General features: G+C 34.6%; 1 long non-coding RNA gene across 2 annotated transcripts in view; it reads left to right on the top strand.

The window, feature by feature from the left end:
* Positions 1–13,095, top strand: part of LOC136797292 (uncharacterized) — a 32,850-nt gene extending 19,755 nt beyond the window's left edge. The window contains exons 3-4 of one of the 2 annotated variants that reach the window (XR_010845147.1): positions 3,458–3,632; positions 7,988–13,095. This is a non-coding gene — a long non-coding RNA (uncharacterized lncRNA). Of the gene's footprint in view, positions 1–3,457; positions 7,177–7,987 lie in introns of those variants that run through there. The other variant, XR_010845146.1, reaches the window with a different exon arrangement.
* The last annotated feature ends 3,339 nt before the right edge of the window (positions 13,096–16,434 follow it).

Genomic DNA, 16,434 nt, shown 5'->3' with positions numbered 1-16,434 from the left:
GTGGGATTATTGGGGATTTCGGAATTATTCCCCCACTCGGCATCACCCCGTTATCTACGTGGATATCGCCAGTGTTTGATTTAGTTAGTACAACCGTAACATGGGGCGTCAATTTGGATTTGCTTTTGTGAATTCTCTTTACCGAAATTATGTATTCTCCTTTCTTTTTGCAAGATATGAAAAGGACTTAGTAACATCGTGCAAAAGAGGTAGAACACTAAACAGTGGTTACGACGCTACTTGATGCGAATTCGGTGGTGAATATCGAAGATCCAGAAGCTTGAAATTTTGTTATTACGCGGGGACCTCGTTCCTCTAGCGATGACTCCGAGAACTTTTCAAACTACCCTCATAATTTTAATTACTAGGTAATAACTATTGCTATAATTTTCGTAAAATTATGATTTCCTTTGCCTTTTCCGTGTTGAAATGAAAGGACCTGAACGACCATGGCTTGCCTTTCCCCCTAGTCTTGATCCTGTGTACGCCCTTGAAAGTAATTGCTAATACTAACTGTAATTACATTTTTTATGTATGTATATATAGTTGACCGTAAAAATTGATACATAAGAAGATGGTCAGGGTTCAAAACTATTTTGTTTCTCTTTTGACCACAAACCTGACCATCTTTTTATGTATGTAATTACATTTTGCTCAACACAGCTATACAATGAAGAGGTCATACTCTAGTGCTGACCGCTGTAGGTTGTCTTCTCTTTTCCACCCAATGTATGATCAAAGTTAGTTAGAGACAGTCAGTATTTACTATCCCGTAGCTGCAGCAGCCCCCTGATACCGATTATCCTTCCCTACTCTTTCATTCGATTTTCACTAGATAATTGCTTCGCCAGAAGGATCATCAGTTTCTGTTTGAAGTTGGTTAAAAACAAAATCGAGATATGGTTGACACAGATCGCAGTTATAGGAACTCATTTGACCTACAATTATCTGTACCTTTTTTTTTTTTACTTCACTAAAACTATGCGATCGTGAAAAATTTCGAATTCGATGGAAATACACCTTTTGAGGTATGTCCCCTGAGTCCAAATAACCAAGTCACAAAATGGTGAGTTTGTACATCCTAGCTCTTATTTCGTACCTGTAAAAACCTGGGATGTGACAGCAACTTTCTCGGTAAAATTGACTTATTTGCCACTTTATAGAATGTTTGTTTTTTTTTTTTTTTTTTTTTTATTTCCTCGAAAACAACTAACGATTTTGCTTAAACATGGCATGTTAATGTATCATGGTCTTTAATATGAACTATGTCTAATCCTCATTGAAATAGTCTGTCAGGGTCTAAATGACGATTTTTTTTTAATATTCCTTTAAAGCTCCTTTGATTTAGTTTATTTTAAATAATTTATCAGTTGACATTTTTATTAGTACTAAACAACAGATAAATATAAACTATGAGAGAATTTGATAATTAATGTAAGAAGAAAAATGTTTTCTTTAGTTTTAAAACATTCTGGAAATAAGAGTTGTAATAGAGGAGTGTTATATACCGTTGGAAAGCCAATGATTTTAGAAAATATAATATTTAATATAGAAAGTCAAAGAAGGTTGTGTTAAAACACAGAACCGCTAAATAAATCTGGGGGGAGGGGTGTCAGAGCACTGTACCTATGGTTAATGTTCTCACCTCGGGAGAAACTACGGGCTTGGCAGCCCTCTTCTTGTACCTCCTGGCAAGTGGCTCCTGGGCTGCTATGACCTCCATCTTCAGCAGACCCACCCCACTCCCTCATGCCATGTGGCAAAGGAAGGGTATTGTATATGTGTATATATATATTTATATTATCCTTTTATACTTACATTGTATTAGTTTTATTAAATAATAGGAGGTAGAAAAAATAAAGCTAGTCTTATTTATTAGCCTTTTGTAACAGAATGTGTTCTTGTACTCGTTTCCTTTTATTTTTATTTGATGTTCCTTAGTCATATCAAATAAGGATTTAAAGATGACAGTTATCGAAGCAGTATAAGTTCCTCCCCACTGTCACGTAACATGTGTCCTTTAATTTTAATATATTAGAGGACACACGGCAGTGGTTTCAGCACTACTGTTGTCAAAGCAGTGAATATTGAAATTGAGAAATAGAGGACTGCTTTAAAATTGAAGAAGACATACCAAAGTAGAACCAGCGCTACCACCACTGCTGTGTGTCCTTTTATTTCAATTTGTTAGAGGACACACTGCAGTGGTGGCAGCGCTACTGATGTTGCAGCAATGAATATTGAAGCTCAGGAATTGAGAACTCCTTTACAATCGAAGAGAATACAGCAGTTATACCAGTGCTATCACCACTGCAGTGTGTCCTTTTGGTTTAATTTATTAAAGGACACACTGCAGTGGCTACAGTACTACTGTTGCTACTGCGGTGAATATTGAAGCTCAGGAATGGAGGACTGCTTTACAATTGAAGAAGACACGTTGAAGTAGTGACAGCGCTATCACCACTGCTGTGTGTCCATTTATTCCAATTTGTTAGAGGACACACTGCAATTGTGGTGGTGAATGTTGAAGAGTAGAAACAGAGGACTGCTTTACAATGGAAGAGAACATACTGGAGTGGTTCCAGCACTATAGCCACAGCGGTGTGTCCTTTTATTTTATTATATTAGAGGACACACTGCAGTGGTTACAGTGCTATTTATTGATGGTGTTGCGGCGCTTAATATTGAAGATCAGAAACAGAGGATTGTTTTACAATTGAAGAGAACATACTGCACTGGTGTCAGCACTATAGCTACAGCGGTGTGTCCTTTTATTTTATTATATTAGAGGACACACTGCTGTGGTTACAGTGCTATTGATGTTGTTGTAGCAGTCAATATTGATAATCAAAAACAGAGGACTGCTTAACAATCGAAGAGAACACTCTGCAGTGGTGCAAGAACTATAGCCACAGTAGTGTGTCCTTTTATTTGCTTATATTAGATGACTGTTGTTGTAGCAGTGGTGAATACTGAAGATAAAAATAGAAGACTGCTTTACAATTGAAAAGGACACAGTGCTATAGCCACTGCACTGTTATTTTATTTTAATTCCTTTGAGGTCACACTACAGTGGTGACAGTGCTATAGATGTTGGAGTGGCAGTGATTATGAGAACAGAGGACTGATTTTAAATCCAAAAGGACAAACTATAGGACATTCAAGAGCATTGTCACCTTGGTAGCTTGTCCAATCTGTTCTTTCCGAGCAGATCCAAGTCCATGTGACAACACACCACTAATGACAGATTTTCCTGTTGACCACTCAAATGTGGTGCAGCTGCTCGTTAATTGTGGTGCTCCTTCTTATGCTAGATGGTTTGTTGGTAATGTATTGGTAAAATAATTCAATTTTAAGTTCGGTTTTGTTGTTATTATTTATTTGTAAAGGTTAATGTGGATTTAAACTACAGTGTGTTTTATTTCTGCTGCACAATATAATTAGGAATCCCTTACAGCAGGACTCTCTGCAGTGAAGACAGTGCTATTTGATGCAGGTGTGGTGGTGGAGTCAGAGGAGTGCTACACTCTTCAAGATAACATTCTGCTGTGATGACAGCACTGTTAGACTGCATTGCGTTCAACAGCACTGTCACCACAATAGCTTGTCTTCTCTGTTCTGCCTGATACAAGGTAGGTACTCATGTTAACCACTTGAATATACTGTAACTGCTTGTTCACCGCAGTCCTGTTTATGCCAGGATATAAGGTTAGAAAATGGTTTATTTCTTATATAATTGTATAATAATATAATGTCAAGTTAGCTTTTTTATTGTTATGTTCTTAATTTCTTTGTTTATTATTGCTTTGGTTAATGTGCATATGAACCGGGATGTGTTTTCACTGCATGTGTAACAGTGAAAATGGAAGATCAGGGATCAGTTTCTCTTCTGCCCAATATAAGGCAGTGCTTAGTCAGATTGGGACCGCACTACACTAATGGTAGCTTCTTGTACTTGCAAGTTGAAAGTTGTGCGGCTGCTCGTTGATCATGGCACTGCACTTAATGCTAGGGCTTATATTGGAGGCCTACTTTATGCTGCTATAGTAAAGATGCTATGCTTTATGCTAGACTCCTAAGCTGTATTATTCATCCCTACTCTTTTATTCAAGTTTCTCAAGATGATTGGTTCACCTGGAGTATCGTAACTTTCTTTTTTAAAATTGCGAAAGAATTAGCATTGTAAATTTGACAGGAATTGAGGTTGGAGAAATTGATGTGACCCACTATTATCCAATACCTTCTTTTTTTATTTTGTCTTAGTACTGCACCTTCAAGCAGCAATGTCGTCACTACATTTCCTCTCTCTCCTGACCAATGTAGGGCAACACTAAGTCAGCTGCAGTGTGTTCTCCCTCTGCTGCTCAATATCAGCAATATTATCAATAGCTTATTTATTTTAATATTACTTAAGCCGTTTTTTAAATTAAAATTTGTTACTATAAATAATACTAATTTTGCTATCACTAAATGTTTGATAGCCTTTCATTTTTAGCGAAATGAGAAAAAATGATTTGTTCCCTGTGGTACTTGTATGACAAATCAATTTAATGTTCTCTTTTGTTATTATTATTTACTTACATTGGTTAATGTGGTTATTGTGGATATGACTAACAGTGTGTTCTACATCTGCTGTAGGATGTGGGAGAGGACTGCCTCACTTTGTAAAATGGAGGGAGGACCCACTACAGTGGTGACAGCGTTACTTGATGCGAGCGTGGCAGTGCATATGGAACATCAGAGCCAAAGAATTACTATACAATCCAAGAGGAAGCACTGCAGTGGTGACATCACTGTTACACTGCAGGGCGTTCAACAGAGCTGTCACCACAGTTGTTTGTCCTGTCTATTCTCCCTAAGGATTTTTGTGTTAACCCATTTAATGCAGAGAAGCTGCTCGTTGACCACAGTGCTGTTCATGGGAGGAAATATTTTGTTTCTAATTATTTACATGCATAGTTTGATACTGTGGGTATGAACTGCAGTGTGTTCTACCTCTGTGCAGTATGTGGAAAGGACTGTCTTACATTGTACAACAAAGTAAGGACTTATTGTCGGAACAGCGCTGTTTGACTGCTGAGAGTTCAAGCAGCACTGTCACTACTGCACCATTTCTTCCCTCTCCTGCCCAACAGAAGGCATACTTAAGGTTGGGACAGTAGATAGCTAATATTAGCTTCTTTATAGGGTTTATTATGGAGGACAGCTTTGTTTTATGCCAGTATTTACTACTTAAGAGCTTTAGCATACTTTTGTGCTGGAATATCTCTCTTTACTCTTGTATTCAAGCCTCTGAAGATATTTGGTTCATCAAAAGCATCATAACTTTCTTTTCAAAAATTGTCCAAGAATTTCTTTCCAAAAACTCTAATTCCAAAATTAGAGTTTACATGAATTGAGGTTGAAAGCAAAGTGACACACTATTATCAATACCTCTTTTCTTTATTTTGTTCAGCGGTTTCCTTTCCTTTTATTTTAATATATTGTTATTGAAAACATTAAGAAGGTTCAGGACCATATGAATTTTAATCTTTATTAAAATAAAAGTTTTGTGGTTATAATAATTAATATCAACATTTTTTGTATCTTTGTTGTATCAATATCAATTTGTTTAGTGATTATATATTTTGAAAAACAGCTTTGTATGTGTTGTCCTCTCTGATTGCTTAGAGCATTAACTCCCAACAACCTTTCAATATGAATTGTAGACATGTCTAGTTCATGTTGGTGCTATCACTACTGCTTTCAGCCAGTGGACACCTGCCTTTTACTCCTACTCTCTCCAGCCGGGTTTGTATAAATATTGTAAACATGATTGAACTATCTATCTATTATATGATCCATCTATTTTTTTCTCTCTTTTGTTCTGGTTTTATTCGATTTTTTTTTCTTGTTGATGTGTTAACTGAAATAATGTAAGCATCATTTCACAGCTGTTTGATTTTTTTATATTCTTATTTTTAATCATATATTATTTTTCATGATTAAGAGCTTCACAAGATATCCATTAAATCCGGAGTCCACTTTGTTTATTATCGTTTGTCCTGATGTCCAAGGTAGCGGATCTGTTTGACAGGAGTAAGAGCAACATTATTAAAGGAAACTGTAGGGCAGTCGATAGGTTTACAACAAAGTGTAAAGGTGATTTGATGGGATTTGTTGGAATTTCTTCTAATCCTCTAAATACGACACTATTCTTGAGGGATTGGAGAGTTTGGGATACAATTAAAAGGTTATTACTAACGGCAAGCACAAATGTGTCATCGGAATACGTGGTGAGGATAGTGTTAGGATTGGTTGGGATGTCAGCTGTATTGACGGTATAGAGGATGAGACCGAGGATGCTATCTTAAGGAACACCAATGGACTGAGAATAGAGGGATGAATAGGAACCATTGTGGTTTACTTGGAATAATCTATCAATGAGAAAGTATGTAGGAGGTAGGAATTTACAGAGTTTGTAAAGCAATCCCGGGTACCAGACTCGATCAAAAGCCTGTTCTACATTGAAAAAGACTCCTGCACAGTACATTCTGTGCTCCAATGAAGATAAGGCTACATCCACCACACGACATTCCTGGATAGTGGAGTGGGATGTTAGGAATCCAAACTTATTAGGGATTATATTATTGGAATCTAGAATGGGGTATAGGCATTTTAAAATGAGTTCTTCAAGGATTTTGTCCATGATTGGTAATAGAGAGATAGAGGAAAGGATGATGTGTGTTCTGGTGGCTTTTGGAGTTTGGGAATCATTTTAACTATAGATAATTTCCATGGGTCAGGAAAATATGTAGAACGGAGTACGGTGTTATATAAGTAGGTGAGGAATAGGATAGCTTTCCGAGGAAGAAGTTTTAGGATGTGGGATGTTATTAGATTGTAACCAGGAGCTTTGCAGTTAGATAATCTTTGAATGATACTAGATATTTCAGAAGGATGAAATGCTTTAGGTAGGAGGGTCATTTGGAGCAAAATATTTAGTTCTACTTCAATATATTCAAGGTGAATTGGGTTAAGGATTTCAGGATATGGGACAAAGGCTTTAGAGAGGTGTTGTCTGAATGTTTATGATTTTTCTTCATCAGTTCTGGTCCAGGTTTGGGATTCGGTGAGAAGTGGGTGGTTAAAATGTGAAATCCAGCAGTTTTTAGTGGTTTTCTCCATAATGAATTGTATGAAGATCTTAAATTTGAAATTGAATTTTGAAAAAATAATTAAATAATTTGTGTATTTTTCATTTTTCTTTTACTTCATCCATATACATATAAATTATATTTTGACAATCTTTGACAGAACTTTAGTATCCTGTCCACTGATATTTTGTTTTTTGGCAAATGATTCGTTCTTGTTTACAATTTTTTTTTCTTCTAATTTTGTTTTCTTTTTCAGAATTTTATTAATCTTTACTTTAACTTATCTATTAACATGACTTTTATTCAAGATAAAGACAAACATTTAAAGTATAGACTGTATTTATTAGTGCTACTAGTACTTATAAATACGTTGGTAATAACTACTATTTGTAATATATATAAAATTTGTTTTCTCTATTTGTTTGATCCTATTTTTTGTACTATAGTTAATAAGTTTGTTCCAAAGACCGACTTAAGAGTCAATAAACTGTCAGGAGCATGCACAGTAGAGGATTTGGCAGGGAAAAACAGGTATTACACATGCTCCTGACAGTTTGCTGACTCTCAAACCAGCCCTTGGAACAAACCCAATAAAATTTTGTTCTTTTATTTATTTATTTTTCTTGTTTGGGTGAAACTTGAAATAATATAAGCATTATTTCATAGCATTTTAAATATCCCTTTTTTTTTTTTCCAATCATACATTATTTTACATTGAAATGGAGTTTTACAATATATCCATTAATTGTACAGTCTATTTCACTTATTACCTGAACTATTTGTAATACTTAACAAGTAATTTTGTTTTTTCCTGAATGTTTGCTTTTTTTAAACTGCTTTACATCTTGCAGATGATGGAGAACTTACTACAGTGGTCTTAATGTAACTGCGCTACTTGATGTAGGTGTGATGATGAATATAGAAAAGTACTTTTTTAAATATTGTCAGTGAACTATCAAAATATGTTAGACACAAATTAAATTAATGCTATAAATACCTAATTTAATTATATATTTACTTTATAGGTTAATATAGTGGGTATGAACTGTGGAGAGGACATACTGCATTAGTGCCAGCGCTATTACCACTGCAGTGTGTCCTTGTGTTATAATTTATTTAAGGACACACTACAGTGGTCAGAGCGCTACTTGATGCGGACGTGGTGGTAAATATGGAAGATAAGAGCCAGAGGACTGCTATACAATCCAGGAGGATACGCCGCAGTGAGGACAGTGCTGTTAGATTGTAGGGTTTCTTATCCAATTATAAAATATTTCAATGTCAAGTTTGTTTTTGTTATTTTTATTCGCATAGTTTAATCTAGATATTATGCAGCATAATAATGTAATATTTATATATTTAATTTAATATTTATGCAGTATATAATGTAATATTTCAATAAAATCGGAGACTGGGAACTGTTTTTCAATGAAAGAGAACATACTTCAGTGGTAACCGAGTTACTTGATGGGAGTGGGGCAAGGAATATGGAAGATTAATGACTAAGGACTATCTTTCAATGAAAGAGAAAGTTCTTCAGTCATATAAGTGTTTCTACTCCTAACCAATGTAATAATGCAAATAATTCAAGGAGGGGACTGCCTCACATTATGCAGCAAAGGACAAACAGACCATAATGGTGACTGTGCTTCTTGATGCAGGTGTGGTGGAGGATATGGAAGATCCTAATATCCACTCGGGGCCTATTATATGCTGTACCTTACTCTTTTCAAAACAGGTTGAACACATTTGCAAATTTAGATATCGTGTTGGGATCAATTTTTTTGCAAAGCTTGGGATCCACAATACAATCTCATCCAAAAATGAGGAATTGTGTCCTAGCCAATGCATCCCATCTGCATATGATGTGATTAGCAGTACTGTACCTTGGCGACTCTGTTAATCTCATATTAAAGAGATATTTATTCAGCTAAAAATTCTGTATACAGTTCTGTCACGCACCATAAGGTGCACCATTTTTTTGTACAAGAACCTTTTAGGAACATCGACTGTTCTTGCCTCCTGGTGTTCCTCGAGTATAGCCCAACAGCAATCGCTTAAACGTGTCACTTTGCATAGCCAGGACTGAGAGCACATAGGAAATCAAGTTTACACTCCTGACAAGGCAATTTGCCCTCACGTTTCCTTTAATACTTGTGTGTCAAGGCACCCATTTGATTCATACCTCATAGCATGGTTTTTGTGGTGTAATCCCTTCAATCTTAACACTGTATTAGATATCTCTGTATTTCTCAATTTGAAGATCAGAGTGCATGACAAGCACCTCACCAATCCTCCTGAACAAACTTCCATGTCCTGCATAAGTTAAGGATTTGGATCTTGTTCCTTACTTTGCAAGCCTATTTGCAGAGCTAAGGGCATGAGAAATGATCTCTTTGTGCAGTGGTGTCAGATTTAAGAGTACTTCCATCATTGCAGTAACAGTTGTACTCATGGCATCAATCTTCGTAAGGCAAGGTAGTCTTAAAGGTTTCCCAAGCAGAGCCAGGGATTTGCTAGACATAGCTCCTGAAATATAGGACAACTGGTCTTATCACTGCCTTGTATAAACAATAAACTATGTTTGGTTTCAAGCCCCAGGATTTACCTACAGCTCCTTTACATATCCAGAGACACCGTAGTGCCTTCATGCTGGTCCTTTAAATATGGTGTTGCCACTTCAATTTGCAATCGAGGCTAACACCAAAATGTTTAACCTCACTACAGAAATCAATCAGATTACTGTTCAGTGATGGTGCTCTGATTACAATATTCAAAAAGAAGATCAGAGACAGAGGACTATCTTCAATAAAAGAGAAAAGTCTTCAGTTGTAAAAGTGTTTCCTCTCGTACCCAATGTAATAATCCAAAAAAAAAAGATGGGAAATCACACCTTTAATGACTAATTTTCGTGTTAACGACTTAATGTGTAGATGTTCATTGACCATGGTACTCTGGTTTATGCTAGAGAACATGATAAGTTTCTTATCCAATTGTATAATTCAGTGTCGAGTTTGTTTTTGTTATTGTTTTCATTCACATAGGTTAACGTGGATATGAACTGCATTGTATTCTCCCTCTGCTGCATGATGTGGAGAGGACTGCCTCACATCGTGCAGCAGAGGGTGAATATACTACAGTAGTGACCTCACTACTTATGCTGTACATACGGAAAATCAGAGGTATGGGCCTGTCTTCAATGAAAGAGAAAAGTCTATAGTCGTGATGGCGCTGTTTTACTGCTGGGCGATCAAGTATATATACCTCACGACTTACATTGGGTAGGAGAGGAAACGTTTCATCATAAGGGCATTACTTGAACAACCAGCGGTCAAATAGTGCCCTCACAACTGAAGCGTTTCCTCTCCTACCATAGGTAATTATGCGTAAAAAGATAGGAAAATCACACCTATAATGACCAATTTTTATGTTAATGACTTAATTTGCAGATGCTCGTATGACCATCATTCTATTGTTTATGCAAGAAAAAATAATTAGTATCTTTTCCATTTGTATAAAATTCAATGTCAAGTTAGTTTTTGTTATTATCTTTATTTGCATAGATTAATCTGGATATGATCTGTCTGTATTCTCCCTCTGCTGTATGATGTGGTGACCTCATAACACAGCAGTGTCGACCTCTCTACTTGATGTGGATACAAAAGATCAGAGACCGAGGCCTTTCTTCAATGAAAGAGAAAACCCTTCAGTCGTGAGGGTGCTGTTTGACCGCTGGACGTTCAAGCAGCGCCCTCACGACTGAAGCGTTTCCTCTCTTCCCCAATGCAAAAAAAAATAAGAAGATCAAGCAGCCCGCTTTCACGACTAAAGTACTTCCTTTCTTACCCAATGCAATTATGGGGAAAAAAAAATTGGAAAAACACTATTATTTTACTAATTTTGTGTTAGATGCTTAATAACCATGGTAGTCTTGTTTATGCAGGTGAAAATGATAGTTTCTTTTCCAATTGTATGATAATTCAATGTCATGTTTGTTTTTGTTATTGTTGTTTTCATTCGCCCAGGTTAATGTAGGTATGAACTGCAATGTATTCTTCTTCTGCTGCATGATGTGGTGACCTCTCTACTTGATCTGGATACAGAAGATCAGAGATATGGGCCTGCCTTCAATGAAAGAGAAAAGTCTTTAGTCGTGAGGGTGCTGTTTGACCGCTGGGCGTTCAAGTAGCACCCTCACGACTGAAGCGTTTCCTCTCCTACCCAATGTAATTATGCAAAAAAGATAAGAAGATCAAGCAGCACATTAGCGACTGAAGCACTTCCTTTCTTACCCAATGTAGTCATGGTGAAAAAAAAATTGGAAAAATACTCCTGTAATGACTAATTTTTATGTTAATGCCTTAATGTACAGATGCTCATTGACCATGGTACTCTTGTTTATGCAAGTAAAAATGATTAGTTTATTTTCCAGTTGTATAATATTTCAATTTCAAGTTTGTTTTCATTCGCATAGATTAATGTGGATATGAACTACAATGTATCCTCCCTGCTGCATGCAGTGGTGACCTCTCTAATAGATGTGAATACAGAAGATCTGAGATATGAGCCTGACTTCAATGAAAGAGAAAAGTCTTTAGTCGTGAGGGTGCTGTTTGACCGCTGGGCGTTCAAGTAGCACCCTCACGGCTGAAGATTTTCCTCTCCTACTCAATGTAGTTATGGAAAAAAAGATAGGAAGATCAAGCAGCACTTTTACGACTGAAGCACTTCCTTACTTACCCAATGTAATTATGCAGAAAAAAAATTGGAAAAACACTCCTCTAATGACTAATTTTCATGTTAACGATTTTAATGTACAGATGCTCATTGACCATGGTACTCTTGTTTATGCAAGTGAAAATGATTAGTTTATTTTCCAATTGTATAATATTTCAATTTCAAGTTTGTTTTCATTTTCATAGATTAATGTGGTTATGAACTACAATGTATTCTCCCTCTGCTGCATGCAGTGGTCACCTCTCTAATAGATGTGGATAAAGAAGGTAGATCAGGGACCGAGGCCTGTCTTCAATGAAAGAGAAAATTCTTCAGTCGTGAAGGCGCTGTTTGACCGCTTGGCGTTCAAGCAGCGCCCTCACGACTGAAGCGTGCTCTCCTACCCAATGTAATTACGAAAAAAAGATAGGAAGATCAAGCAGCGCTGTCACTACTGAAACACTTCCTTACTTACCCAATGTAATTATGCAGAAAAAAAATTGGAAAAACACTCCTCTAATGACTAATTTTCATGTTAACGATTTAATGTGCAAATGCTCATTGACAGAAAAATTATTAGTTTCTTTTCCAATTTTATAATAATTCAATGTCATGTTTTTTTGTTGTTTCCTTTTTTTTTTAATCTGCTGAGGTGAAGGAAACTCCATTTAGAACATATTATTATTCTATATATGCTACATTCTCAGTGTAGCATCAAGATATAATTTTGAATTATAGCTCATTCCAAAGAGGATGAAATGCTGAATATTTTCCTTACAGTATGCTGCTACGATTTTTAGTTTTCATGGTATTTTAATCTAAATATAAAACATAACGAGCGTGACCCTTCACCATTATGTCACAAAATCAATTTACTCCTGTATAATTTTCTTTTCTTGAGTTTTAGAACGTTGGTAAAGAAGTTTAATTTAAAAAAATTGACAGTGTTAGTCCAAATATACGAATTAAAAAAATGTACAAAAACAATAGGTTAATTAAAATGAATTGAGGGAAATAAAGATTTATTCAAGTTAAAATATTTAACTCATAGCTACAAAATAAAAACAAATTGGAAAAAGAAACATTAATCATATTTTTACTTTTATTGTACACTTTCTTTCTAATTCCATCCTCCATGTATTATTATTATCATGTTAAATATGTTTTCTGTAGTATTGTACGCTGAATATTTATATATTTATTGTCACATTTTTCTGAATAAAGATGGCATTGTTTCCTCTCATTATTAATACAAACTTTCACAGGTTCCTATTAATAATGTTCCCTCTTAGTTTAAATATTTTCCTTAACCATATTTACATGTTTTTTTGTCATAAGATACAAATAATTCTACCAATTTTGAAAACATCTGTTTCAGATGTTTTTGTAACATTTTTTAAGTATTTATTTCGGATTCAGGATCTTTTAAAACATGAATTATAAGTTTCAGAATTTTGAAAAGAAATTTTTATTTGGGCACCAACTGTGTATTGTCCTGTCATTTTGATGTTAGATCAGTAACAAAATTGTACTAGGAAATGTTTTAATGTTTAAGTGTAATAGTCATTAAATGCTATGCACTTGTAGTTTTATTGTAATTAGTTAAAGAAAGTATTTGTTCTAAACAACTGTTTTTTTTCTTCATTGTAGGGTATAACTATACTAACAATAAAGTTGTGAAATGTCACCTAAATTAAGTTGTATTATTGACCGATCCTCAAGACAAAAAAAAATATATATATATTTACAACAGTCAAAAAAGTTATCAATGTATAACAGTGAACTGCTTGAAGAGATTGGTCAGTCAATATCCCATGATATGAAGGCAAGAAGGTTAAGATTGGTGGGACACAACTATGATGAATGCCTGTATAGTTGAAAAGAGACCTTGTGGAAGGCCTGAAGAGCTGCATGCTCCAAACTGGAAAGCAGTAGCCTAAGACACGATTGATATGGAGAAGGCTGGTTCGGACGGTCAAAGATCTATAAGTTCCAGAGCCAACCGAACAAAAAAAAAATATATATATACATTTATTTATCATCTTATAATGATATCTTGAGTGGTTTCCAAATTGAGTGCTGTGGGACCCTGGAGTAATACTTTCTCAATATATTACAAAAAGAGAAAAAGAATACGATTTAAAATAAAAATAAATATACAGTGCATTCGAACATTTACTTGACACTATTTTTTCTTATTTTCTTACGTATTCAACTGCTCTAAGGATAATTGTTCTCTCTTTTAGGAAAATTAATTGAAAAGTTGTAATTTTCCTAATAAAGAGAACCTTTGATTGTATTTTTCTTAAAGTTAGTGGAAAAGTACTTAGCACTACTGTGAAGTAAGCCATCAATATACAACTAAAAACAAGGCCCTTTGTAAATCTAAAATTTAAAACTGCATTGTAAAGGTAAATGACATAATTTATTTTTTCCAAACAGATAAGGATCTAAATATAAATTAATTTAATTTTGACTTCTTTTTCCTCTTTCTTCCTTTTACATGGGTCTTTTAATTAATCTGTTAAAATTAAGTGCTTTCCTTTCTTCAATCCCCTATTGCTTTTCTTAATTACCATAAAATGTGCTAAAAAAACTACTTACAAATGCCAATTAAAACATAATAAATTTATTGAAAGGAATATTGTCCGGGTGCGGTCAAAAAAACTCAAATAGTAGAATTATACTATTTTATTGAGCCAACGTTTCGCCCCACGTTGCAGGGCTTCGTCAGGGCTAAAAAAAGATACAAACACATAGTTACAGAAGGAAAAAATGAGAAAAAAAAAACATAAGTGTAAAATAACAAGAATATAAAATGTAAAAAATTAAGATATAATAAGAAAAATTAAATGTTGTAAATAGTAAATGTAAAGGGTAATAGTAACAGATAGACTATTACCTACTACTATTACCCTTTACATTTACTACTTACAACCTTTAATTTTTCTTATTATATCTTACTTTTTTACATTTTATACGCCTGTTATTTTACACTTATGTTTTTTTTTTTTTTTTTCCTTTTGTAACTATGTGTTTGTATCTGTTTTAGCTCTCATGAAGCCCTGCAACGTGGGGCGAAACGTTGGCTCAATAAAATAGTATAATTCTACTATTGGGTTTTTTTGACCGCACCCGGACCATATTCCTTTCATCTTTACACACGGTCAATCAATAATCTTCCATTACTATTTTTTTGTTCTTTTTTGACCGCACCCGGACCATATTCCTTTCATCTTTACACACGGTCAATCAATAATCTTCCAATAATAAATTTATTACTATGAATATATTAATGCTATAAGTGATGTATTGAAAGGAACCTACCATTTGAAAGAGATTTTTACTGAGATTGTATTTGTACCAAAATACAATAAATAAAACACAATATTACCAGAATCCCTTTATGGGGCCATTTTTTTGTGTGCCAGATAGGATTTTGAGTTGTGTTCACATGTAAGGATACAAATGGAGATATTAAAAAAGTTGAACACATTGTTCCATGATAAAGATGGAAGATTTATTTTAAGTAGTTTTAGCTATATTTATATAAAATTTGGCATTTTTGGAAAATCATAATCAACTGCATACTTGAAACAGTAAAGAAAAATCCATGGTAAAGTGTAGATTTTAGTAGTCTACCAATAACTAACTAAATGGATATTAAATCATTGAGTGCACAAACATTATTTAAAGTAAATAATTGAAGTTAGGTAGAAACCTTAATTAACGGCCTCACATGATAACTCTTAACTGACTCTTTTACTGTGTTTATTTATTTACTTCATAATTGAATGAAAAACTCTTATCTGATAGCTCTGTGAATAATAACATTGGTCGAAATCCATCTTAAACTTATTTAGAGGATTTCTATCAATTTTTAAGCAACAGAGCTATTGGATCAGAGTTTTTTTATTCAAATTGTAAAAAACCAAAACAATAGCCAGTTGAGAGATTTTCATGTGAATGTTGAATGTATTATATTTTAAACTTTACTGAATCCAATGTTTTATATATATGTTTTGATCAGGCAGTCCCGAATCCCGTTTATGGAGAAGTAATGCCTGCAACCAAATTTAAAGAACTCCATATCAGAAGGGGCCTAGTTAGAATAGAAAGAGAGATTGAGATTAAATAGAAGAAATATATTGAAAGAAAGATAGAGGGAGTAGGCTGAAAAATATATGTGATAGTGATGTTATTTAAATTTAGATTATTAGGAATATAATTATGTTGCTGCTGACAAATGAGTTTATAGGTCACCATTATGTATAGTTAGTAGTAGATGAAATAAATCCTTCTTTTGCTGCTATTCTTCGCCCCATATGGGATGGGTCACATGTTATGTGGTGGTCTACTACTGGTTATGGGGGGGGGGGGGAGTGCCAGCCTCTATACTGTGTATAGTACCATGCTCTGCTGCCTGCTTAGCTGGACATCAGGTTAAATGTTTATAAAAGTTAAAATGTTATATTAAAAAATAGTAACCTAAAGGTGGTGACTGAAAAATCAGTTTAAAGGCTTAAAATGAGTCATTTGACCCAATCTGTCCCTCTAGTGTTAAATGCAAACAATTATTTCT

This window comes from Halyomorpha halys, unplaced genomic scaffold (genome assembly GCF_000696795.3).
Source record: "Halyomorpha halys isolate HHAL.00 unplaced genomic scaffold, Hhal_1.1 Scaffold700.1, whole genome shotgun sequence".
NCBI classification, from domain to species: Eukaryota; Metazoa; Arthropoda; class Insecta; order Hemiptera; family Pentatomidae; genus Halyomorpha; species Halyomorpha halys.
This window is presented reverse-complemented; position numbering and strand designations above follow the sequence as displayed.